The following is a 17,513-nucleotide window of genomic DNA, read 5'->3' as shown; positions in this document are numbered from 1 at the left end:
GATATTCAGCTTTTAGTGTTTTCCGATGAAGAACCTGCCGAAAATAGATTTTTCCAAATAGTAAGTATTTCAAAATGTCAAGGTTTGGGCAAAATAGGTCAGAAAAGCACTTACTAAAAATAGAAACTTACTAAAAATAGAACTTACTAAAAATAGTAAGTTTAATTTTTGGCAAAATTAGACCAATCCGGGACTCGGTAAAATCCCTAAAAAATAGGAACTTTCTAAAAATAGAAAGTTGCTCCGTTTTGGCTCAAATTTTACTGGGAGGTTCCTTGAAGGGTCCTAATTCTAGTTGTATGTCTATTTTTTCCAAAACCCTAATAGAAACCCCTAAAATCTAGGACAGAAGGCAAAAACCCTAAAATTCACAAAACGAGTCCTAGACTTAGCCGAATTCGCTCAGACAAAAAGCAGATTTAGTCAATATGACCCCCAAACACTTGCAAAGCAGAGAGATTGACAAGATTGTTGCGAAAAGACCACAAAAACGCAAGCCAAAAAAACGGGAGGGCCTAAAAAGAAGGGGGTCCCCATTTGCAATGGGGCGATGTGTGAAACCGTCACAACAAGACCATAAATATGATCACAAGGATTTTAAACTGCAGACCGGCCCAAAACTGAACCTGTTTTGATGCCATGTTCAATATAGCGCTAGCCATTAGAAGAATTTTGATGTTGAATATGTGCTTTGCTATGAATTTTCCATAAAATTGAACAGCCTCAGGTTCGATTCAACTTGGCTCTGATACCAAGTTAATATTGTTCAATTCTCAATTCAATATGCAAGATATATTTCTATTATCTGATATGTATTATTACATTCTTATTGCATATGTCTAACTATCTTCTTGCTTGTGGCAGATGAGAGGAGCATTTAATATTTTCTATATCCTATCTCATGAATGCCGCTTACTATAAGTATATGACAAACAAGGCACGGTCAAGCAATGCCTTGATCGGTCATGACCGATCAAGACATTACTTGATCGTGTCTTATTGTTAATACTAATAAACTGCATGTTACGTGAATGTCAATCGGTGTGGAGTATAACTGAAGATTATCGGTGTTTACCAAGCGCTACCACCTGATAGTATATCGGTGGTTGTCAATGCTAACAGACAATAGTTATCGGTGTGTTAGCCTTGACAACCAATAACTATCGGTGTAGATTAACACACCGATAACTATCGGTGACTAACATAATACTACCCGATATGCATTCGATATATACTATGTGCACCCCGATATAATATGCAACCCAATCTAATGCAATCCGATAATATATTAATCGGAGTCATCATTATGTTAGATCGATATTCATCTAGATACAAGATTCATTAGATAGATGAACATGAGGAAGATGCATAGTCTGATTTAATCAATAGTTTGATCATATACAAATATAGAATGACTATCAAGGATGATTCAATTGCTTGATGGTTTTATCATAATTATCGATATGATAAATGATTGAGTGAGAGACTTCATTTATCTCTCATTCAATCATTTATCTTACCGAAGCTATTATGCATTAACAAAAAGAACCTGCTGTCATAACACTGGTCACAGTGACAAATAAGCATCAATAGGACAGACAAACACTATGGATCATTTCTTATCCATAACCCTTCAAATGATAGTGGTGATGATAGGGAACCTTCCTATCCCTCTTTCCAACACCATATTCAACAATACACTCACTCCTAAGCCTGCAATATGTAATGTTTCTATTCACTGTCAAACTGTGACAATCAAACACAAGGTTTTAGGACAGTCAACAATATTTGTAGTTTTCTTTGTTCTTTAGGTTATCAAACACTTGGAATAAGTTGTGAACACTCTTACACACCCCTCACTTCCTCCACAAGACCACTCAAGACCATTGAAACAAGTACACCACCCAAAACTCCATGAATCACTGTGTTTTCAGACTGGCGCACTGAAAACAGTCATATTATCCTCCTTTGGCACGTGCAAAATGATGCATGGAACCCTGCAAAAGAATTTACATGAAAGAGCATAGTATAATACAGTTTTTCACCCATTTTGGGGGTTTTACAATGGATAGCAAGAAAGTTTTACATTTTTTCTATTCACTGCCAGCCCTAGGTAGGGTTTTGAGCAGTTTTTACAAAAAATGTTATAACTCAATCAATGCGGCATGAAATGAAATGAGACAAAACGAAAATTGAATTATATTCACCCCCCTTCAATGCCCAATCAATTACAGAGGCGGATCAATGAGTTTCAATGGTGAAAAACGAGCATGATCAGACTGTTACGTGGAAAATCTCAGAAAATTTGCAGGGAACAATGAAAATTTAATTGATTTTTGTTTGCTTTTTACACCAACATTCATCCAACCTCTCCATGGCTCGAGGATGGGATTATTTAAAGGCCATGCAAGCCTTTCCAACGTCCATGACTACTTTTTAAACTTGTTTTAACGAACTACTTTCTAATCACCCTCAAAAAATGTAAAAGTTGCTTTGACAACTTTTTGGCAATATTGACAACTTTGCCAAAAATGCATCTTAGACTCAACCTAAGACCTTCACGATTCAAGATGGATACAAATAGGCCCAAATAGATCTAAAAGGCCTTTATACATCATTAAATCATCACATTAGACCCATTGACACATATGTCCCACAAAATGACAATTTTGACAATTTTTGTCAATGTGACTCCTCAAAGACTCAAGACACAACCTAATGGTCTGAATGACCTTTATTACATCAAATATGGTCTTTCAAGACCTTATTGTTGATTTGAATGGATCAAAACACAAATGATGCATAACTTGCCTCATAGACAACTTAGGTGCTCCTGCACCATAATATGACTTCCGAATTGGCAGCATTCATGTTTTTTGTGCCCCAGAGTGGGGAGTATAGCCTATGTTAAGTGGAAGCTTGCACTCTTTGTCAAAGCCTGAGTTTATTATTAAAAGTGGAGTGATTGCTCAATAATTGAACTTAGATATAAATACATTTGTAAATAAGCCTGCCAAAGAGATCGGGTTGAGAATGAATATGACCTATCGAGGAGAATTAATGCAGTTCAAGATCCCCATGATTTGACTAAACTTGACATGGATCTAAATACTTTAACTCCCAAAATTGAACTTCATCCCGTTTGCTTTGTTGTAGCTGTAGATGGGGGAACCTCTTAATTATTCACTAGCCAAGAAACTTCCTTTATCATAGAAATTTCAAACCATAACATGATAAACAATAAAGAAAGACACAGATAGATTCAAATTGCAAGATTGAGTATGAGAGAATAGTAAAGATTATTGGAGACTTGGGTAAATTAGATTCGAATACAACCAGAGCGTAGGATTTTAGAGCGTAGGATTGTGTAAGAGACTGCACTAATCAATATTTGAGAGAAAACAAAGTCCATCTAATATTGCAATGATTAAACTCGAGTGAAGAAGTAAACCTTATAGAGATTTTACTATGAAAATTGTGTTTCATATGATCCATATTTAACAAGTCCATGATCTATAATTTGAGTCATACAAAAAGTAGGGAGAAATATTTAAGATGTTATTAATTTTGAAAGTAACAAACTTGGTGAATGTGGCTTCACTTACTGTGGACATTTTTAATCATGTCTTATTACACGAGGCTTTGAAAATATATAAGGAAAGGATTATTACACATGATATAAGGAAAGAAATATTGTTGAATCTATATTTAGTGTTTCAATTCTATTATAGAATGACATGCTAGTAGAGGCTGAGAGATTTATTGTGGAAAAAATATGTGAAACATTATCTATCTTGAAAGTAGAACTTATAGACAAGAAGTCACCCGATGACTTTTTTTTTTGGCTAAGTAGGGTATAGGAATGTTGGAAAAATTTATGTTCACGAATAGGAATGCTTGTGCATGTTGTTAGGGATACGAGTATGATGTCCCTCCATTCATTATGGTGGAGAGTAGAGCACGTTGAAATCTTTAATTTTGATAAATCAATAAAATTTTATCTTCATTTGTGATGATGATTCATTGACTCTCACAATTTGAAAAAGGGTGAAATAACTGAGTCGAGTTTGGAAAGAGCAATTGAGGGAAGCTCCATACGCATTCCTATATTTTGCAAAGGATATGCAGCCTCAACTTGGTGTTTGAAGGAGGCTGCTGCAATGCTCAGCACCCCTGGTTTGATAATCCCACTCTTTTATCATGTGGATCCAACTCACATTAGGTACCCTTTAAGCGAGTCCAGTACATACAACCGATCATTTCTCAAGCATTATGGCCATTCAAATCGATATGGAAGAGAAGAGGTTGATGGGTGGAAGAATGCCCTTGTGGAGATCTGTAAATGCTCAGGCTGGTCCATGGATTTAACTCTAAATCTCTTTTTTCTTGTTTGTGTTCTAAAAAAATAAAAATTGGAGGAGGACTATTCATTGTTGTTGTGTTTTTGGATATAATTGCATAATTTTTGTTGTATTAACGTTTTGGATCACACTCCATGATCTATTATCAGGATGAGAGAGATGCACAAAGAAAAGATGATGGATCATGGAGTGTGATCCGAAACGTTGATGTAAAAAAAGTTTACATAGTTATATCCGGAAACACAACAACAATCATTATGGATTGTGGAAATCTAATGTCTCAGGATTATTTATTCTTTTTAGTTAAGAGTCAAGGACTGGGCAAGTCTATGTAGTCATTAGACTACACATTTGGCTGATTAATAATTAAAAAATAATAGTTTTTTTTTAATTTTCAGTTAATTAATAAAAAAACGTCAAATGTGCAGTCTCATGACTGCATATACAAGAGTCAAGGACCAAGGGGTATCCATTCCCCCAAATTAGATGGGCACAATCCCGACCTCATATCATATGACCTTTCAATATTCTTGATTTATAATGGATGATATATAAGATTGTCTCCATAACAGTATATAATTATAAATTTATAAGTATGATTGATAGTGTTTTCTAATATGATTGAGTAAAAACTTTTAGATCAATTTTTTAAATTATTGCAATGAATTATATTTTGATTTTTTATTTGAAAAAATGTATTTTTATATAATAAAATGAATCTATTTTGTAAAATTAGAGTAGTTTAATAATACATCATATTTTCCATTTAGAATATTTAATGGTGAAATTTGTATATTCGTATTATTATTTATTTTTACTTCTGTTGGAGAGTTTTATATCAAATTCATAGTATGGATTAACTATTTGATATGGGAACATAAGTATTCAGCTGAAATTTTTTTAAGAGAGTTAAGGATTGAGGGATGTCCATTTGAATCTCCCTGATACCATTGGCAACCTCTCACAGCTGCAGTACTTGGAGTTGTGGAAGTGTACTAATTTGAATAATCTTCCTGATGTTAGGGTTTCTAGCAGATCCGAAGCAAATATGAACTAACAATTATATGCAGATTTAAATACAAAAGATAAAGAAATAAAATAGGACACAGCGGGGGCTGCCGCCCCTGAACCCTCGCAGCGGGCTTCGCCCGCTTTCCCGGGGCCCGGCCCAGCCCTGGACCCCGGCGAGGATATGTGCTGCTTTGCTGATCAGTCGCCACTGATACCATTGGTAACCTCTCACAGCTGCAAACTTGAATTTAAGTGAGTGTACTAACTTGAATGAACTCCCTGATACAATTGGCAACCTCTCACAGCTGCAGAACTGAAATGTAAGTAAGTGTACTAATTTGAATGAACTCCCTGATACCATTGGCAATTTCTCTCAACTGCGGAACTTGGATTTGACTGGGTGTTTTAACTTGAATGACCTCCCTGATTCCATTGACAACCTCTCACAGCTGAAGAACTTGAATTTGATTGGGTGTTTTAACTTGAATGTCCCCCCTGACACCATTGGCAACCTCTCACAGTTACAGAACTTAGATGTGAGTGAGTCTGCTAACTTATATGAACTCCCTTATACCATTGGTAACCTCTCACAGCTGCAGATGTTGAATTTGAGTCAGTGTTATAACTTGGAAAACCTCCCAGATACCATTGGCAACTTCTCACAGTTGCAGATTAAAATTAAATAACCTTCCTGATACTATTGGCAACTTCTCAGAGTTGCAGATTTTAGATTTAAATGGATGCAAAAAAAAATTAAATACTCTCCGTGATACCATTGGTAATCTCTCACAGTTGCAGAATTTAAATTTAAATGGATGTAAAAAATTGAATAACCTCCCTAATACCATTGGCGACCTCTCACAGATGCAATAACCTCCCTGATACCATTTCACAACTGCAGCACACCCATTTACTTGGGTGAAAATTTTGTTTATAATAACTTGAATAACCTTTCAACCTCCCTAATACCATTTCACAACTGCAGCACACCCATTTACTTGGGTGAAAATTTTGTTTACCTCCATGATATAATTGGCAACTTGTCACAGCTGCAGCAACTTTATTTAGAACGCTGTCCATTGCTACCATCGGCAACCTGTCACTAACTCTGGAGAGTTCCATTGAGACATTCTTTATCCATAAAATATTAAATATATATTTTCCATAAAATTGGGTGCTGAGAGTATTAAATTGATTCTGTAAGTAGGCTCAATTTTCTTGTAAGGCCAACTGTATGAACAGAGAATGCACCTGTAATGAATCTGCACCTTGCACATCTTGTTATTTGAGTTTAGTGATTGCTGTGTTAATTTTCCTTTAAAAATTACAATCCACCTAGCAAATATTATATCGCACTTATTATTAGTTGCTGTTAAGAATAAATTATGAGAAAATTAATTTTAGTTTAAATATTTTATAAATTATTTTAGTATTTATTTATTTATTTTTAATTTCAATTTTATATATTAAATATTTTGAAATTTGAAATTTTAATTTATATATTAGTTATACCTTCTTTTCTTCATTGTATAATATGTCGTTAATGGTTCTTTTAATTTACTTGTTTTAAATTTGGTTTTCAAAGAATACTACAATTTATTATGTAACAAAGTCTCATTGATTTCAATCTTCTATTAATTTATGATACTAGCATATATTAGATGTAGCATATATAAAACATGTTCAGAGATATTCTTTTGAGATGTTTATTTTTATCAAATTTTTAAGGTGTAATAAATAATCTCTCATATATATATATATATATATATATATATATATATATATATATATATAAGCGAGGTAGAAGAGTAGATGATTACTTGACTGCATATTAATTCTATTGTATTGATGCAGTTGTTAGACAACTTAGATAATCGGTGAACAACTGAGAGGCAGGGAGGGGGGGAGGGTTAATCAGTTGTTAACAGATTATAAACTTTAAGTATTAAACCAAATACCAGAATATCAAATATAACAGTTAAGCACAAATATAAATCATAAAACATTTACCAACCATCCACAAAAGATAACACCAAGATTTGTACGTGGAAAACCCGGTAAAGGGAAAAACCACGGTGGGAAGCCTACCCACAGTCAGATAATACTTCTGCAGTAAGTATGTGATTACATAAAGAGGGGCCTGCACATGCATAAAGACCAACAACCTAGACTGCACTTCTCATCACAAAAGGAGCCTCACTGACTACAAAATAAATCCAGATTACAATCTAGAAAGAAGAGTGAACTACAAGAATAGCATCTCCTATGTTTGAATACAGTTCTGGTTAAGCTCGGTACTGGAGGTCTTAAACCTCTTTCACCAACCCAATTCGATCACCTATGATCAACCAAAACCTCTGCATACGATTACGACCTTATTCGCACACAGATAATCCTATATCCCAAAAACCCATGAATATGCCTGTGATTTACAAAGAGATCTTACATTATATTTATACCAACCTGGGACCTAAACAATTAGGTCGGCCACCTAAAAGATAATATAATAAATTCATAACATAAACTCGCAATCCAATGATCAACCAAGTTGGCCTAAGACCAAAACAACACAATCCAATCAATAGATCCAACCGGAAACGCATCAGGATCATCCACCAACGCGTTACATAAACCGATCCATAACCTAGCCAAATAAGATAGCATTAGGTCTAGACCCAAATCCAACACCACTGATCAACAGAAACACAAACAAGATAACCATCAACATCCCGAAAAAGCCATCTAGAAGTCGTGCCAACACCACTTATCACATGCATCAAAAGATCTTCAACAAAGCTCTACCGGTAAAACCCTTACCGATGACCAAAAGGCTTATTAGAACAAATGATAGCTCCTGAGTCATCAATTCTTGAACCAACTGATCGTGATACACATCTGAATAGCATGAATGACAAATCCAAACCAATTCCACAAATCGAAGCATGTCAGATCAATATCATAATCCAACCGCTTTACCTGAAGCTGATAAACAACTAAAATAGTTGGTGTTGCCATCAATGACAAAACATCAATGCAACACAATCAATTCCTCGAATTTGCCAACAAAAGTATGTTAATTTTCACATATCATACATGTTAGTGTAAACAAGGTTATTATCAAACAATTTAGGACTAGGTTTGACCTTCTCACACTTAGTTTAAGTTTACTTAGGTTAGTTGAGTTAGTTGTCTGACCTCATGTGGTGTAGACATGTGTCCTCCATTGTGGAGACACTTTGTGCATACACAATTTCCACTTGCTCATACACTTGTCAAGTGAGCTACAAGTGTTGCATGCTTGGAGAGTTAGTCAGTGGTTGTGTCCAACCATCTCACCTCCTTCTCCTTGCCTACCTATGCAGGGGTTTGTTCTCATGAACATTGAGCAATCTCAATACACTAGATTGACTTCATTCATTTGTGTTGCTTGTTTATTTCTTAGATTCTGGAAATCATTTCAATACCCATAAAAAAAAGATAAATGATCATCCTAATTTTAATGGCTAAGGTACTTCTCACTTTTGAACCCCAATGCAAATGGTGATAATTTTTTTTTTTATAAATTTTTTATTAAAGAAAGCAAAATAGTGAATTACAAAGAAGTGAAGAACAACAAACTAGAAAACAACATCTGATAAGTAGTTGTACTTTACAACAACTCTAATAAAGAAGTTGAACAAACAAGGAGGTAACAACAGTAACTACATCATAAACTACGACAAAATTACAACACAACTGAAAATACAAAGGCTAGAACTAACAACAAAACTAAAAATACAAAGGCTATAACTAACAACAAAACTGAAAAGTTTTTCTCTTCCATACGAAATAGTCGTGTCATGTTTGATCTCCATTATTCCCGATATTGATGTGTAACTATTGAAGAAGACCATGAATTTTTCCATCTTGTGAGGTGATATTCCAACTTTTTTGTAGAGACTCTAATTGGAGAGACAAATTGGCACAGATCATATGAAACTCAATTTGCAAAGGAAGGATTGAATTAGAGAAAATAGCATTGCATTGGAGTTTCCAAATACATTTGAGAATCACTTGTCTGCAAGTTTGGGAGATAATATCAAAGGATGAAGAAGCACTGAGGAGAGCTGACTTCCAAGGTCATGTGTGAGGAAACAAGGTAGGCAAGGCAATGAACAAAGAGTTCCAAAGTTTTTTAGCATGAGAGAAAAGCCAAAAGGCATGTTTAATAGTTTCTACCTTGGCACAAAAATGACAAGTGGGTGGAGGATGAACAAACTTAAGACGGTTACCAATATGTAGTTTAACATGAAGTACTTTCCATTCTAAAAGCTGAGATTGTGCATCAGCTTTGGACTTCCATATTTGGAGCCTTAGTTTATTCCATTTGGAATGGAGGAAAGAATGATGCCACATTCTATTAAGATGAGGTGAGATGGCAATATGAGGAAGGAGTTGCTTGTATATGGTTTAGACGGGGAAAAGTGGATTCTAGGAGTAGTAGGCCATCTCCAATCATTCAAAATAAATGCATGACAATCGAATGATAACAAACTATAAAGTTTAGGAGTAACCAATTGTTGAATTTCAATAAGAGGCTACTTATTAGACGCTGAGAGGTGGAATTGGGTCTTAAGAAGAGTCCATGATTTCCATTGGAAGGTGGAAGGATCCCATAGATCCCGAAATTCTTGAATACCTTTTTTAAATAAGTGTTTTCCTTTGAACCTGCTAAGAGTGCCTAAGGGTTTGCAATTTTGTTGAATCAGTCGGTTCCAGTAAATAGAGGAATAAGGAAAACTTAGCCCATGGCTAAGAGACTTATCAAACCAGATTATCCTTGTTGAACTGATTTGCCATGCTTTTTAGATAGATTTGAATGGTGTTGAACCATGAGTTTTAAAAAAAGGGGCTAGAAGAATCTTGTCTTTCCAGCTAACATGCCCCCAAAAATGGTCAGCAAGGGCAATTTGTATGCGAAATTTAATTAATTCCTTCCAAGGAGCATCTCCATCCGATGCTCTAATAATCCATTTAGTTGTTAGGTAGATTCCTTAAGTGAATGGATCAATGATTCCTAGCCCTCCCTTATCCTAAGGATGTATACAATGCTGCCAAGAAGTAATAGGAAGTCCCTTTTTGTTTCCCCATTTGGCCCATAAAAAGTTTCTGATAAGTTGAATTAATTGCTTATAGCAATTTTTAGAAGGCAACCAACATAAGGATATATAAACATGACTAGCAAGCAAGATTTTATTTGCCACTTGAATCCGCCCAACCATAGATAAGAATATATTAGTCCAATTCAAAAGTTTGTCCTTTATTTTGTTCATAAACCAATTCCACATATCTCTTAGAGAGATTTCCAACTCCAAAAGGATACCAAGATATCTGGTAACCGTACCATGCTTTGTTTCATTCCATTCAGTAGGAATCCATGGTGGGCGGAGATGAGAACAAGACATAATAAATTATGTCTTGTGCATAGCCAATTTGGATCCGGATATGATACAAAATACGTCCAAGGTATCCAAAATATTAGCCACCTCTTCAGCAAAATTTTGGATAAAGAACAAACTGTCATTAGCGAAGTGTGAGTTTAGGGAAGTGGCATTATTAGGTAATGAGATGCCATGAATACGTTTATTAGCCTTCGCATGATGGATTAGATAGCCAAGAGCATCAACAAACAAGGACATACAAGAATGGGGCAAGAGGACAACCTTAACGAATAGATCAAGTTGAAGAAGGAATTGAGAAGAGAGGGAGCCATTAATTGCTAATCTAGCATTAGCATCTATGAAGAGCATTTTGATGCGATCACAAATTTTAGGACCAAATCCCAACCATTTCAACATGTTAAGGATGAAGGGCCATCGAATGCGGTCATATGCTTTGTCAAAATCAAGCTTGACAACAAGATAATCTTAGGCTATTTGTTGAGCCCTTTCAATTGTTCCCAAGCCAACACAAGATTGTCAACGATGAATCTTCCTCCTAAGAACCCTGTTTGTTCTGGACGCACTATCCTTTGAGTAATGGGTTTGATTCTTCGAGCCAATGCTTTGGCTATAATTTTGTAGGAAGTATTAAGCAACGTAATGGGTCTCCAACCAGCACAAAATCACCATCCTTGCCTTTAGGAATGAGTTTAATAAGGCCTTGATTAATGATTGGTCCTAAAGTACCAGTTTCAACTCCTTCAAGATACGCATAATAGAAGTCTTCTCGAATGTAAGGCCACAAAGCATGATAGAAATCAATAGGAAGTCCATTCATTCTAGGGCTTTTTTTAGTGGCCATGCTATGAAGTGCTTTATCAATTTCTTCTATTGAAAGAGGCTTGCCAAGAACGTTACTATATAATTCATCAATTTCGCAAGGAATACACCCTACCACACTCTCCTCCACAAGGGAAATAAGGGGATCATCCACTATGTCATCATTGAAAAGCTGTTTGAAGTAATCCAAAAAAGTTTGCATGATGTTTGCATGGTTAGTTTGTGGAATTCCATTAGTAGATTTGATGACAGAAATCTATCCCTTTTTTATGTTTATGTTTCAATTATTGGAAGACGAATCTGGAACCTCGGTCACCATCTTTAATCCATTGGAGACAAGCACAAATCTATGCACCTTTTCCTTTATAAAGAACCAATTTTCTAAGAAGGTTTTTAGTATGAGCAACAAATTGTTGAAGAGAAAGGTCATGGGGGTTGATTGCAAGGAGAGAACACCCATGAACCAACAGTCCATTCAGATATTTTTCAAGTCTCTTTCATTTAGCAACAACTCTCCGACCATGATCACGAAGGAAAGAGGTATAATGTCTGATAATCCTTTCCCACCAACTAATCTATCTATCTTGTTAGGGTCTTGGTTCAACATTCTAGGTAGCTAAAAGTCCATCACTATAGTCTTGTTTTTGGAGATGAGTCACATTATGTTTGAAAGGAAGATCATTGGGAAGTGATGGTGAGTTAGAGAATGAGAGGGTGGTGAAAATGGGGAAGTGGTCAGAAAGGGTGGCAGCAAGGTCAAGATGAATTAAAAGACTCGACAAAGAAGGCACAATATAATAGTTAGGAGAATATAGTATCTTTCAAGGAGACTCATCTTCCTCAAAAAGCCTTCTTGACAATTAGACCAAGTATACCAATGAGGCATGTGAAGGTCTTTTTTGCCTATCAAAGGATCATGCACACCTAAAAAATTAGAAGCAAGAGTCCAAACATCAATCTCCAAGTGAGACAAGCAAACAACATTTTCCCAACTGTGATCAACAGAGTGTTCTACCATATTAAAGTTACCCCCTAACACCTATTCTACATTAGGGAGGTAACCACACATGCATTCCCACAAAAGAGTCCTATTTGAGGGTGAGTTGGTAGCATATATAGAACAAAATCCATACAGGGTGCCATGAAGGATAACAGTGGCCCAAATGCAAGAATTGGTCATTTCCAAATGCAACCACATGTTTGGCAATCCAAGGGTCAAGGCCAAGCACAAATCCACCATAACCCTCAGAATGATTGGTGTGGAAAAAGATAGCATCTTTCTAGATGGAAGCAAGAGTGTCTTGCAGACGCACGCCACCAACTTTAACTTCTTGCAGCATGATAATATCAAATTGATTCATTTGAATGCACTATCTAATGTGGTATTTCTGAGAGGATGTTGTTAACCCCCAAACATTCCAAGACTGGATATTACAATTCATTGAGAGGAGTCAGGGAGAGTTTCCCCATCCTACAAGAGTGCATTGAACTAATTTTTAAATTGGCATTCCTAATGGCTAGAGAACATTGCGGATAAGATCTTTCATGAGAGGAAGATCAAGATCTAGATCTTGTATGTGAGGGGGAAGCTTCTTGTAAGGGAAAGTTTTGATCAATGCAGATAAGGGAGGTGGAAGAGGCAATATCCTTCCTTCTCTTAACCTCCCTAAAGCTATCACCAAGAACATCATTAAAGGAAGGGGAATTATGAGTTGATGGGGATTGTGGAGGAGAGGAGGGGGTGGTAGCAGGAAGGGATGTGGATGAGGGTGGCTAGGTGGAGGTGGTAGATGGTGGAGAAGGCGAGATAGTAGGAAAAAGGGGTTTAATGGAGGCAATAGAGGGGGAAGGGTTAGAAGGTTGAGAATCATTAGTAGGCTGCAAAACAATACGTGGTTTATGGATAGGGCAATCTTGGATAAGGTGTCCTTCCTGGTGGCATTAGGAACGAGCATTTAGTTTGTTCAAGTAAGAGATTCATTGGTAAAAATCAAAACTTGATCCAACAAGCTTATTTGTGTCTAGAAACTATCGGGTGAGGTCCATTTCTATGCAAGCATGAGGCTAAACATGAAGGCTAGACCACTTGTCGGAGTTGTTTTTACACCATAACACCCTACCCAATTGATAAGCTATTTCATTCATGAAGGGACAAAATGCAAGGTTTAGGAATGGGAATTCAACCCACATTGGGTATTTGGATTTTGAGATACCTTCTGGATGAAAATCAATGTCCCAATCCTGGACATAACAGGTTTGTCCACATATTATCCATGAACTATATTGGAGGATGGTATGGGCATGTTCTAGGTCTACAAAGGTACATACCACATAACCCCTACCAAGCCCCTTAAAAGATTCTATAATCCAACCCTTTTAATTCCTAGGTGTTATGGGTCCATTTAAAAAACTCTTGTTCAGTTGGTACTCCTCTAAGAAATAAAAGAATGATTGTTTTGGATTTATTTTTAGAAATAACATCAACAATCTCATCTAGGAATTCAAGGGTAATGGTTTTACTTGAAGTATTGCCATTGGGAAGAGTGGAGTGGGTTGAAATTTGGGCATTCTCATCAGGCTTGTTCTCGAGTTGGGGAGATGTCGTAGGAATGTCTTTCTTGGAATTTTTGTTGTTTGTCTAGAAGGTCTACATCCATATTGTTGGTTCCTTTATATTTGTTGTTTTCAAGGGCTCCACACTCCCTTGCCTTTTTTTTTCATCAACGTTGTCCTGGGATTGAGCTGGCAGCCTTCATAAGCGATAGGCTGAACAACTTGTGGGGCCTTTGGATGGGCCGTGGCGGATGTGCGAGGATTTCGGTGTTGATCGTCATTGAAACTTTTCCTGTTCAAAATAATAGGGTTTGGAACCTTCGTGGCGTTTCCTTAGTATTCACACTATTTATCCTCGCTTTTCCTAGCTTCCCTTAAGAACTATAAGTGGAATTAACTACTAGATAATTTATTGATTGATTCCTTTTTGTATTGTATAAGAGTCAAATCCCTAGTAATAAATTGAAAATCCTTCTTTTAAGGATAATGTGCGTTCCAAGTAGAACACATTTATCCTTGGTAACCAAGCTTCTATTATTTAAGTAAATACACAAAAATACCAACTACCTATTCATGCAATAAAGAGCACTAAAATTTTATGATATTATGGTTATAGATTAGCATACCTATCTTTAGAGGAATGCAAAGTTTGTTGAAAGATATCATATTTGTTCATTATTTCACTTAACATTCATTATATTATTATATTGTGATTAATATTAAATTATTATTATATTATGACGTTGTAATTAATATTAAATTATTATTAAAATATGATATATTATTATGTTTTAATATATTATTATTTTTATATATTTATATTTCCATTAAAGTCTTTACAAAAGTAAACAAATTTTTAGTAGTAAATTATTATTGGTTTTTATTTTATATTTCTTCTTATCCTTATCCTTGAGAAAAAATGGATTTTATGTAGGGACACTTTCAATCCCTCATAATCAATAATATTAGATTGAGATAATTACAAAGTTAATGTTGCATGATTGGAAGGTAATTTGATGGTCACCCCTACTTGTCCTATGAAAATTTTGTGACGGTTTGTTAATTTCAATGCCTTTCATTTGATGTTTTAAGAAAATATAAATTGTAAAAAAAAAATTAATTGATGAATTACAAGAACCCCTCTCTTCAGTTCACCTATACACTTCTCCTATACATTTCTAAAATGATAGTTTGCTGATTTTTCTTTAAAGATACATTTTTGAAATACTTAAACAAAATTCAATATAAATTAATAGTACATATAAAACATTATTATAATTATATTACAAACTTGGCAATATTTTAAAAACTACAAGCACTTAATTTTTAAAATAAATAATGTTTAATTGCATATATAAAGTTTATTGATAAATACAAAATTTAGAACAATAATTGTATCAATTATGATGTATATACCTTAAGCTTCACCTATGAGCAAACAAAAGGTTGAAGCTATAGTAAAATGTAGATGCATCTATTTCTTAAAATGAAATAAAATTTCTTGTTCTTTCATTAGTAATATGGATGTCTTATATATATAAAGATGCATTCGTAACAAAAAAATGAGAGAAAGGAAAGATATTAAAATCTAATAACAAACAAAATGTTAATAAACAAACTATAATACCATGAAAAGTCACTTACCTTAGGATTCTACATAAATTATGTCATCCAGTGAGCATGAATGATAACAAAGATAGAAAAAATATGTCAAAGAAATAATATATTGCATCATAATTTAATAAATATGTGTGCAAAATATGGGTTCATAACTCACCAAAAGAAAAATATTTACCACACGCACCACACAAAGGGAATGGAGAGAATAAACCACAAAAGTAATAATTTGCTTACAACCAAAGTACAATTTTCAATATGTAGTTGAATATACCATAAAACTAATTACTTAAACTAAGCTAATAATGTTCACCTCATGAAGGGAGGATGCTTTGGAAATTCATATGATAAGCAATATGAAGATGGTCAGATTCCTGTACTACTAGATTATTAGAAATTGTTGTTGCAAGATTGCTGTGTAAATAGTGTATATATAAAAAAGAATACAAATACTTCATTTGTTGTAAACAAAGCATAAACATTGTTCTAAACATACAATGAATTCATGCATTCAAATGCATGGAGAAGTCTTGCATCCAATTCTCCTCATCTTGGTGTTGCATTTCAATGCAACTGCCATTTTGTTCCATGTGTATGTTCCATTTCTCTCAAATCAACCATGTGGGGTATGAAGCAATAGTATATATATATATATATGAAACTTCATTCCAACTAATACAATTAGCCTATAAATGGTAGTTAAAGTAATATATAAGTTGTAAACTATTAATGTATGGTGAAGAAATCGAGAAATGAAATTTTGTTATAATACAAATATTTTAGTTATTTAATTTAATTTCATTTTAGTTATTTGATTTGATTTTTTATAATTTAATTTAATTTAAATTATTTAGTTTAATTTTGTTTTAATTTTAATTTTAATTATTAATTTTGAGAGGCTTTCTATAATGACATCAAAGGGTGGAGTGAAATGACAAGAGTGTGTTAGTGTTAACTTTTACTTTTTTTCTTAAACATGACAACCATTCACATGTCAAAGTATAAATATTAGTTATAAACATAATATTTTTAAAACAAACACCATATAAAACAAAACATACCCTCATCAAATTTATAAGTTATAGATATATAAATATAAAATAAAAACAAAGATATTTAAAAAGAGTCAACCATTTCATAATTACAATATTCGGTTTTTTTTTATAGGTAATAGGTTGTGGCTAGATTATTTTATTAATTTTTTAAAAATTTACATTCTCGGTTCAGTGTGGGCACCGGTAGGAAAGAACCAGGTAAGAAAACCTCCGGTCCTGCCTAAGGAATAAACTCCTGGTTACAATAAAAAAATTACATCAATTGGCTATCTGCCATTAAAAATTACAATATTCGTTTTTAAAAATATATTGAATAAATTTTTATTTTTAATGATCTTTCGAACAATGAATAAATTGAAAAATTATCTAAAAAACTAGGTCTTAATTATGAACAAAAATTTGTATCGGGAAAAAATAAACACTGTAGATAAAATATATTTTAAATATTTTTGTTTGTAGTAAATACAATTTAAAGTGGAATTTTAAAGTTACAAGATCAAATAATGTTATAATAGATGGTGGGAGTGAGCAAAAGCGGAGCAAAGGTGTGAACGTGGATGGTAGGAGCAGGTAGTAAATTTCAAGGAGTTGTGAAGGAATTAACAGGGAAGAAATGTGGAGGATTCGAGGAAACAAAATATCCTAAGGTAGATTGG

The sequence above is a fragment of the Cryptomeria japonica genome, chromosome 2 (assembly GCF_030272615.1).
Source record: "Cryptomeria japonica chromosome 2, Sugi_1.0, whole genome shotgun sequence".
NCBI classification, from domain to species: Eukaryota; Viridiplantae; Streptophyta; class Pinopsida; order Cupressales; family Cupressaceae; genus Cryptomeria; species Cryptomeria japonica.
Note: the sequence above shows the minus strand (reverse complement) of the source record.